We start from the raw sequence: 11,445 nt of genomic DNA on the forward strand, positions 1-11,445 counted from the left end.
CCACGAATCTGGGGTGGTGCAGGTTTCAGGTGGGTTATGCCTATACGGAGTCGTAGATTATGGAGAGGAGGGTGATTCCGTCCATTTCTTCCTAATTGCCGTAAAAAAACGGCCCGGAAGATACGGCTTCGCCTTGTGCAGTCGCCGCATCTTCCCGGCCGTTTTTTACGGCAATCAGGAAGAAATGGTCGGAATCACCCTCTTCTCCATAATCTGCGACCCCGTATAGGAACTCTCCACCTGAAATCCGTAGCACCCCAGAGTTAAATGTACGCTAGACAAACGTTCGTAGACCTCAAGAGATTCAGAATTGAAGTAAACGCGTTGAATGGTCCCAAGCGGATTGATTAAGGCCCGACCACTAATTGTTCTTCTTTCTTTCGGTGTCGTTTAATTGACTCATACTATTAACTGCTGTTATACTCTTGAAAACGGTACATCGATGAACGAAATGGTGAACAAAGCACTTCTAAAAACGAGAATTATATGCGTAACCTGCAATTTACCCTATAGATAACATCCAAGCCTTCAAATCTGATCAGGAAAAATTTAAATTTATCGAACACATCAGGAAATCAGTCATCTCAAATACGCTACGGTTGTAAGTAATATGCATAACTTCCGTCAGTTACACCTGTAGGTTAACGGGTACCAACAGCAGACTCGTAATTTTTACCATCCCTTATCAATTGAATGTTCGCGCTCAGTAAAATTTCTGCCAATTCTGAGTCGTATGCCAATTGGATGAGATGAGTTATACTCTTGAAAACGGTACATCGATGAACGAAATGGTGAACAAAGCACTTCTAAAAACGAGTATGGAAAAAGCCCGGTGACGACAGTTTCAAATTTTTCTGGATTTCTTGTTTTTGTTTGAAAATATGAGTGTTTTGCGAAAACAAGGGTTCGATCTCTTCAAAAAAAAAACCTAGATAATAATACAATAAATATCTAATCAATATTAATGATACATGTAGAACTGTGTATTATTCTACGAGAAAAATGGAATTAAAAAAAATAAAATAAAAGAATAAAGACCGATAACAATCTTGGTTCTGGTCAGGAAAGTAGCATACGATTCGACTCTACCTTACCAGAATTCAGAGAAGATCAAACTTGGGACTCACTCAGTAGTGATACATTTTAAAATCAGAAATGAATCATCTTTTCTTCGGATTTTTTTTTCGGATTTTCGATTGAGCAGATAAGTAGTTCCAGAAAAATCGGATGGACTCTTCTCTGTGGACGACTGCGACAGCTGCACAGGTACATCCATTCAGTTCATAGGAATAGCACGAAGTGCGAATGAAATACAAAAACAAATATACGTGTAGCAGATGCTGTTTCAAACGAAGGATTGAGGGATTTTCCGCAAATTTTTTCCGTTAAAAATCACTCAGAAATTCTGAAGTTATATTTGGCGCTCAAACCTCCTTTAGTCTTAGAGATGTTTTTGTGTTTTTTTTTGTTAAATATTACTTCTTATTTTTAGTTTTGTATGTGACAGTTGCGCTTAATATTTTTCTCCACTACGACAGATGTTGCAAAAAAAAACATCCTAGTACTGATATAGTGGAGTCAAAACGAAATGAAGCACGGTGCAGTGCAAGCGGGCGCGCTTGAAGCGACGCAGTGGAGACAGCTTCTGGAATCGGGGTGGGACCCAGTGTAAGCTGCGGCGGTGAGTGGCGCTAGTGAGGATCCCCGTCGACCCCAACCACTACGGTCCACTCGGCCGTCTACGCAACTGACCCTACTATATTTAACATCATAGAAAGTTTACAGGAGAGAAAAGTGGAAATGTGAATGAATGGAATGAAAAGGAATGAGTGGAAAGCAAACGATACTTATTAGAAGAAAGGAGACGGTGTATATTTTTGTTTTTGACCATCGAATTCCCAAAGGTAGCATACCAGGAATCTCACGTAGTGAGAGAAACCGCTGGTCAAGCTAAAGATGGGGTTTTAGATTGCGAGATCAGGGGTGGTTATTAGGTTATCTCTCCCTAATCGTTGTAAAAATCGGCGTCAAAGACTTCGTTTTTCACGAAAATTTCAGTTGCATCGCACCGCATCCACCTGGGTACCGGTCGAACGCTGGTGAGTTCTCCTCGACTGCCTCGTTCAAGTGAAACCAGTGAAAAGGTTGCCGAGCGGATCAGAACGTATACATAGAGGAACGTTCTAATTCGTTCCTCGTAGGAACTGAAACGGTCCCCACAACGTTTTTTTAGGACGATTAGGGAGAGGTGAGCGGAACCACCCCTGATCCTGCAATCTACAACCCCATCTCTAGCTTTCTCCGCAGATTTCATCACCGCGTCAGTTTCGTGCTATGCTCAATTTAATCCACAATTGGTAAATTTGTATGTATTAGATTGAGAATGAAGATCTTCGGTGCGACAGGAAGGGCGGAAGTCACAAGGGGAGAGAAACGAAAGCACATACACATGGTAATCTTGCCCTTAAATAACTTCCGGAGCTATTCCACTTCATCTGCGTCTAATTGAAATTACCAGCAACTCATTTCACCTTTAATTTATATTTTTTCGTTATCACATGTTTTTATTCTCATTAATGGTGCAGTTAACGTGAAGGATGAGAGTGATGAGGTATTGGAATTAGACGACATAGAGGGAAATTAGAACGCACTAGTTATGTAAGTTCTTACTGGAATCCAAGCGTAATCGTGACGCCGCACGAAAGTGAAAGTATGTGAACTTTGAAAGAACCTTTGCAGGGAAAGTTTAGCAACAGCTTCTTTTTTTTTCTTTGGGCAAGCCATCTACACTGCAAGTAGGTCCCATAACGTATAGAACCAGGTAGGAAATTTCTGGATTCTTTGCTTGATGAATAAACATCCTGCCAATTTCTCGACAAATCTTTAGATGCTTTCGCTCACGCAACTGTGTATACCTGAATTTCTCCTCTTTACTATTGAATATTATCATTAGTATTTTTTTTTACATTTAAGAATAATTAGAAAGAAGACCTAAAGGTCAAAGTTTATAGTCTTCGCTCAAGTTTTATCAAGCAAAAGTGACTAAACAAGAGAGCAGAACGTTAAAAAAAATGGCCGAAGTGCAATTGCTGACGATGAAAAACGACCTTGTCAGGTCCGTCTTCTCATATAATGTCGTATCACCGTATTTTCAACGCGCCTGTCACCCAACGGACCATAAAACTGATAAGTGAAGACATATGTAGTTGATAAAATGAAGAATTTACGCAGTCCTTGAAAGAAGGAGAGACACTTAGGAAAAATAATGGAATTAGAGACAGGATTGAATTTATAGTAGTAATAATTTATAGTTTACTACGCCATTATATTATTATTATTTATTATTGTTTATTATTATTTGTTATAATTCATTATTGCCTGTTATTATTTATTATTGTTATCATAATTACTTTAAAGTTCTACTATGGGAAAATCAGTGAGAACGACATACAGAATGCACTAAAGATAAGAAAAAAGAAAAGAAAGAAATAAAGATTTTCCCCTAATATTCATATTTTTCAAATCCAAGAAATACATAAGGAGGGGGGATAATTGAATTAACTAATTAATGTCGATCACAAACTATGGAAGATTTCAAAGCACTACATTAATGTTTCCACGGACGTTATTGATTTTTTCGATCTCTTATTCCTTTTCTGAGAAATTGGAGTAGAATCCAAATTTGTGTTCCGTGTCTAGGGGGAGTGAGAAAGCGAAATATGTTGTCTAGAACCCCGGCGATCCAACCTTTTCAATTTTACTTTGTTACATTGGCGATCCCCATCCAACTTGTCAGAGTAGATGATTTATTTCCAATGGTTGTTGCGATCCACAAAAATGATATTATTTTCGACTCTCACCGATTATTTGTGTTTTTTTTTGCAGCACTCGCTTGGAAGATCACACAAAAATGCGTGGGATACAACTTTCGTGAAATCTTTGCACTTTATGGGCTAAGGATCTAATCCAAAGCTTAATCCTCACTATAATAGGCAATGCTGGCGCAAACGAACGCCTCGCCCAACCTTGGAACTTCTGTTTAATCTGATCTACACACTATAGAGGTTACGACCCCCACTCACTACTTTCTTCGGTCTGTGCATTTTTAGCACAATCTCTGCGAATCAACTAATCAGTGGTACTCATTCTGAATTCTGATTCTGAAGCTCCAGAATAAGCGCAAGCGATTACGGCAGAACTTTCGACAGCTTTGAGATCACCTCGAGCGCAACCGGTTACGCTACCTCACTGGAAGTCTGGATGCTCAGGCTGATGCGACATGTCCGCTGTCAAGCGGTCGTTTCTGCTCTGCCTTTGCGGCGATGAACCAATGACGCACTTCGTCTGTGCTGATCAACTTCTCGAAGCATCTCGTCCGTGTTCGCCGCGGGCGCGTCGCGTCAGCCAGGTTGAAAGTAATGTACGCTGTTGAACGTTAGCTCAGAAAAATATGCTGGAGAATAAGAACTGCTTTCAAATCCATGCAGAGCTGAAGAAAATGAACATGTGCCTCCAACAGCAGTCGCGTTGGTTACCTATAGTTCTCTATCACTTTACACAAACATTCCACGATTAACGGGATAGCGAAATCATGTCAAGTCCCAGCAACTTCTTCTGACCACCAGAAAACGTCCTCCTGGATTACCGTGTTATTGTAAAGAACACATGTTCGCGGAAATGAATCTTTCCCGGAGGAAAAAAAATGGATGAAAAGGAGTCAAGCATTTGCACCTTGAACCAGAGAACTCTTTTTGATACACACGCTAAAAAGTTGATGCTTGAAACAGCTGTGCACAAAGTGGCTACACAAGTAACAGTGCGATGTATCAAGCTGAGCAAGAATTTAAGCGAAGTGGCATTCTTAGCCAGCCAGAAGTCCGAAGAGATTTGTTCGCTATTACCCGAACATAAATCTAAAGGTTCAAAATGTGTTCTTTTACTTGTCTTTATTATTTTGCGTTATTTTACCTCATTTTTTATTCCATTGCACTTATGAATTAATGCTGTTCTTAGAGAACATTAATGAATCGCTTAATTTATTCCGCTCAAATCTAAATACGCTATGCGCAAAGCTTCTCTGTTTCCTTAAAGAGAAAACCAACCACAGACGGATACTGTAGCACAGCTTCTTTAAATTCAACACGTCACGAATCTGAGGTGGTACGGATTTCAAGTGGAGTATTCTTATATAGGATAGTAGATTATAGAGATGGGGGGGAGGGTGATTCCGCCCATTTCTTCCCAATTGCCGTAAAAACGGTCCGAAATATGCTGCGCGTGCACAAGGCTGGCGCGCTCCAATCGAACTCCCCGTGAGAAAATAGTGCGCCGGAACGCTCGAAGCCGTACCTTCCGAGCCGTTTTTCACGGCAATTAGGAAGAAATGGACGGAATCACCCCCTCTCAATAGTCTCCCATCCCGTATACGAATACTCCACCTGAAATCCGTACCACCTCAGATTCGTGGAGTGATGCCTTTAATATAGGTACCGATAGTTCTGAGAAATGCACTGCTGAACATCGGAGGAAAACGCTTATTAGGATCTTTTTTCATTTTTCCTACTTCTTGTTTGTTACCTGTAACTAATCCTTTCCCACAAACGAAATTAATGCTCCAATAGATACTTTGACAAAAGAAGACCTATCAAGCAGTGCTCCAGAGAAGAAAAACCGCAAAAAGGAACATTATGTATTTATTCATTTATTTATAGAATAAAGCACGGAGTTTCTTTTGAGACTCATAGATTTTCAAAATTGTTTGTAGGTTCAAATGAGTAACCGAATAGGTAACATAAGGAATAACAATGTGAATAGAAAAATTAGTGGGGTTTTGATCCTCGCAACTGATCCAATTCAATGTTTCTCAAATATAAAACCGCTTTTATAAAAAGATTGGAGATTTTTTTCATAGGAGGAACTAGAAAAGATTCTTTCTCTCTAATTTAGTAAAGTCCCTTAAAAAAGTGAAAATTTCCAGAAATTTTTTCTTGTTCTCACAATTCTCAATTCTTCTTCCGCATTTGTTTTTGAAAATTAAGAATGAAATAACTGGACAGATACAGGTAGAGGGATTAATTGTGTCTCCTGATAAGTATTCAGAATGATTACTGATAGTTAGTTTCTCGAATATTCGCTGATCCTCAAGTTAAATTAAACCAAAAAGTCATATTTTTACTGATTTTGCAGCATACAAGAATAAAAAATGCTGAAAAAAAAACATAAACCTGCGGATACGGTTTTTGCAGCGATTAAAAGTTAGTTTTGAAGTGTACGCCACTGCAGTGAAACGACTGTTTCTGAAAGAAAACCAAATGCAATGTGCTGTGAAGAATTTCATTCCGAAAATTCCTCTCTGGAAGTATTTATTTGTTTAATTATATATTTCCTATGTTCTGCATATAATCTTAGAAAAATGAGCAGCACCATGTCACTAATTACCTAGCAGATGAACGGTTTTATTCAAATGACAGAAATATCCATAAGACGGTTTCTACCCTTAGTTGTTTATGTACTGTAACTGTATCCTTGCCGTTCGAGATAGCGACGTTAGACGTGGAACCAAACACCCACTACCTCGAATTCCGACTAATTTCCTGGCTAATCCTTGAGCAAGTTCCTGAACGTGAGGTGTGACGCTATGACGCTTCCAGACAAAATCGAGAGGAAGCTGAGGATGCAGTTTTGGCGGATCGAATTTTAAAGTGTAGATGGCTGAGGCAGCTTGGGTACAGACAGATCCTTTTGGAACGCGCCATGACTCCACCTCAATTCAGAAGCACAGAAGTCTACTGGGAGGGGATAAAGGATAAAGTGTCTGGCGTAAATTAATTCGCTCAGGATGGGTTGGGGCGTTCGCTACAACTCAGAATCGCTTAAGTTTTGCGAACGCGTGATTTAATTGCGCAAATTTGGGGAACTCAGTCATTTTCTGGTCCAATGTCGAAATTGGAAGAAAGTGTTGAGGGGATATGTACGATGTAAGGTGATATTTCTTGTTGCCAACCGATGTCCATCAACCAACTTTTAGTTCGCAGAAAAATCTGACACCAATTTTTCGATCCGGCTGGACTGAAACTCTGGTGATGTTTCAACGCTACTCAATTCGACTTTTGTCCACTGCTAGATTCGCATATGTTGGTTTGCATCGTAAAAAAGACAGTAGAAGAATGTTAACATTAATTTATGTCGTTCAGGTGTAATCTGTTGTGTAAAAATAACTGTTTAATTAACCTATTGACGACAGCGCGTTTTTCTTCTGCATATCTTCGCCAATCGACTTTTACGAGCTATATTTGAACAGGGGGAATAATAATAATAAATAACAATAGACTTTTTAGGTAGAGAAAACTCAATTAGGAAACATAAAGTAACTAGGATACCATTAAAAATAATCGCCTAGAAGTGTGCCGCTCACCGTTGAGTCGTAAAAGAGTTAAATCAACTGATAATTCTTACTTTGAGGTTTGCTCTATTAAACTGTCTCTATTTTTGCCCGCATGCTATCCTACTACATTAAGTATTTTCGTTTGATATACATGTGAAGAACTCGTCATGGTGCATACATTACTTAGAGCATTTCATAGAAAGAAGTAAACTATGGTAGGATTCATAAGAACTATTTGATGAAGCAAGTTTTCGAGAGGCATTAAAGGCATCACCCCACGAATCTGAGGTGGTGCGGATTCCAGGTGGAGTATTCGTATACAGGTTCATAGATTAAGGAGAGGGGGTGATTCCGTCTATTTCTTCCTAATTGCCGTAAAAAACGGCCAGGAAGATACGGCTTCGAGCGTTCCGGCGCAGTATTTTCTACAAGGAGTTCGACTGGAGCGCGCCAGCCTTGTGCGGCGCCGCATCTTCCGCGCCGTTGTTTTACGGGAATTGAGAAGAAATGGACGGAATCACCCTCCTCTCCATAATCTACTACCCCTTATAAGGATACTCCACCTGAAATCCATACCATCTCAGATTCGTAGGGCGATACCTTCAATAAGGTGTTAATCAATAACGTTCTACAAAACTGTTTCTCCTCTTAGCTCCACACATAGTTCACATCAAATTTGTTGGACCGTCGAATGAACGCGACGCGAACGCAACGCGTACATCTGAATCAGGCGTAGAGCACATTGAAGAGGATACGCATGTCAGGCAGAGAAAGAGTAGAGGGACCCATTGCGCTCACCCAGACAAATACATTCAGTTCTAACTATGTCTCTTACTCAGCTTCTGGCTCTTATTGGAGACCAAGCGTTTTAATACCCTTCTTGAGTAGACCAAAACTGTGGTTCGGTGGTAGAATGCTCTCCTGGCAGGTGGGCGTCCCGGGTTCAACTTGTAGGGCGATGCACCAAATTATCCGGTGGCTTATTACAGACTAAGGGTTTTGATACAGCTTTTGAACAGACCAAAACGAATTCGTTTAGTGTTCATTATTGAAGGCAGATAGGGAATGTGCAATAAAGGTGAGCAATTCAGTTCAGTGGGCAGATCGTTATCTGCCGCACTGTTGAACAATACCGGTAAGTCATGCCGTGAACGACCAAAACAGCGAGGAATATCCAGTACTACGCCCTTATACGATCATCGAAGTCGACGATAGTTTTTTTTTTTCCGTGAATTCCTACAATTTCCATCTTCACCTTGAGTTAAGGACTGGACTACAGACGAATTCATTTCTTCACAAATTACTTAATGAAGTAACTACAATAGTGCTTACATGTAGGCACGCGCTTGTGATTCCTTCTTAAGGGAAGTCATTTTTGACAGCGTCGAACTTCTTCACTCTCCTTCAAAACTCGTCAACATAGTCTTCAAGCTCGTATTAAATGGAGGACAAAAGCATAAGCGTAGAAGAAAAGTTTCTGGGTTCACCACTAAAAAGGCAAAGTGAACTATGAATACATAAGAGGAACTATTAAAAAAACATACAAGAATTCGGGAAACACTTTGAAACACCCGGCTCTAAATCTGAGTTAACGAGAAGAGAAGAATGAATAAAATATGAGAAACCGGTAGGGAATAAAAATGAAATATGAACAATGGTGATTCTTGTGGAGTGAGAACTAGTCCATTTGTAATGACCTTCGAATCGAGAAGTTAAGAAATCCAATTAAACGAAGCAACACTACGCTGCTTCATTTAGAATAGAATTAAAGAAGGTTTTATAGTAGAAACTGTAAATTTGAATGATTCGAAGTCATTTCCTTCCATTTTCGAAACTAAATGAGGCGATTTGAGTGAGTGAGTGCCCACATGTGTGTGTCCGGAGATTATGGCCGTAAAGGAGATAAGAGGGGAATTCGGTGGATCTATTAGATGATAATGCGACAGTGTGTGTGTGTGTGTTGTAGCACGAAAAGAGGAGAAAGTGCATCAGGAGAGAGAGAGATGGGCGTGGAAATTGCGCCAACGCATCGAACAACTGCTCTGGTAATCGTTTATTACCGCAGCAAATTATATTTGATGAAAAAAAAAATAACAGAAATTACGTGATAAGTGAACATTTTCATCTTAAATGCATCCGATTTGAGCATCCGATTATAGCAACTAACTATAGTTGAAATATAATGAATGGATAAATAATATAATATAAATATTTCATAATATTATTTTTAAAAAGTATGAAATAAATTGCCTGATAATTGAACATTTTTCTATCCATTATTACCTTGAGTGCTTCCGATTCGACCGTAGCATGTATTAACTGTAGCTATAATGCTATTTGTAATTATTTAACGATAATTACACGTTTAGAAAAAACTATTCCTACACATTAAAACTGAGTTTGAAGGGTATTTCAGATTTTTGCTGTTGTAGTTTCCATTTTTGCTGATAATATATAAATAAATCATATATAAATGCAACATGACACTAAATAAAAATGTAAAGTAGTAAAATATAGATAAATATAAAGTATAAAATGAAACTATAGTTCCACTTTTTTTTTTGATAATCCTTTACTTTTCCCTTCTTTTCGTTCCAACGAGTAGGTGGTTAATCGATCAAGGATAACGAAACTATTCGAAAAGTCACAAGGTTGATGTTCTTCAGGATGGTGCACATGACTTTGTGTACAACGAATGAACCAAAAAAGTTATGTATGTGAAGAGGTACTGTGCCTACGGAATAACCAAAATTATGGAATGTGGTAAAACGAGAATTTCTTCTTAGAAACAGTTACGTACGTAATACGATCTGTTCGATTAAGTGAAATGATCGTTGGAGTTCTCCATGACGACCGCGACGACGCTCACTTTCATCTCTTCTTTTAGTAATGGCATAACACTTGAGACGAGAACGAAACTTACGTTTATGTACTGTAAGAAAACCGCAGAACTACGAAACTTGCCTGAAAATGACTCTATGGTGGATCGACAAGTTTTCTATTAGAATACGTTGAGATATAGGCTGATACATGAGCTAGTTAGCTTTCCTCGAGAAACATTATGAAGATGTTACCTCGTAAATTGGATAATACATAAAATTCCTGGCGTTGATCAATCCGCTTGGGACCACGCCACCACGTTCACTTCAATTGAGAATCGTTTGAGGTTCACGAACGTGTAACTGGCCCATACAATGACTTGCGGGGGCGGGCCGATGTGTCAAGTCAGCGTTTTTATCCTCCCAGACAAGTCTGGTATCAATTTATCGACCCCGAAGAGATGAAAGGTCTGGTGAGCACCAGGGCGAATTCGAACCTCCGATCGATCGTGCTGGTGGCGGAACCTCTAACCGCTACACTACACCCATACCTAGACCTTTATGATCTTAATGATAATAATAAATAAATAATAACAAGTAATAATAAATTATAACAAATAATCGATCGTACAGTCCTAGCGGAACCTCTTAGCGACTGTGCTATACCTACCCAGGTATTAGTATTTATATATACTACTATTTATATTTATACTATATTATATACTTATTATATATTACTTATTATTGAATACAAGGCGGATGTAGCGCAGTCACCAGAGGTTCGGCCGCGACTGCACGGTCAATGGTTCGAAATAACCCAAAAGCGAAGAATTTCATCTCAGCGTTCATCTTCTATTAGTTGGTACAAGTCTTGTCTCAAAGTTGTTAAAACACTGACTTGATACAATGGCTGGCCTTCGCAAGTTATTGTGTGGTATTGTTTTGCACACACGCCTCCACAAACCTCAAATGGTTCTCATGTCGAACGAATGGCGTATCCTAATCGGATTGATTCACGCCATGGACTTTATCATTTTGTACTTAAATGATTCACAACTATCGGTATCACTTAGTGCTTGCTATTTTTATTATTGTTTATATTTATTTCTTTACTAATTAGTGTCCTCCCTAAAATATGTAAAAGACGTCAAAAGATGTTTATTTTTATCAGTAAGTTCTCAGTAAGTTTCCTTTTGTCTTCTTTGAAACCGTATAACCTTAAAATTAACCTTAAAATTGGTG

Source organism: Necator americanus, chromosome I, assembly GCF_031761385.1.
Source record: "Necator americanus strain Aroian chromosome I, whole genome shotgun sequence".
In the NCBI taxonomy this organism is placed as follows: domain Eukaryota; kingdom Metazoa; phylum Nematoda; class Chromadorea; order Rhabditida; family Ancylostomatidae; genus Necator; species Necator americanus.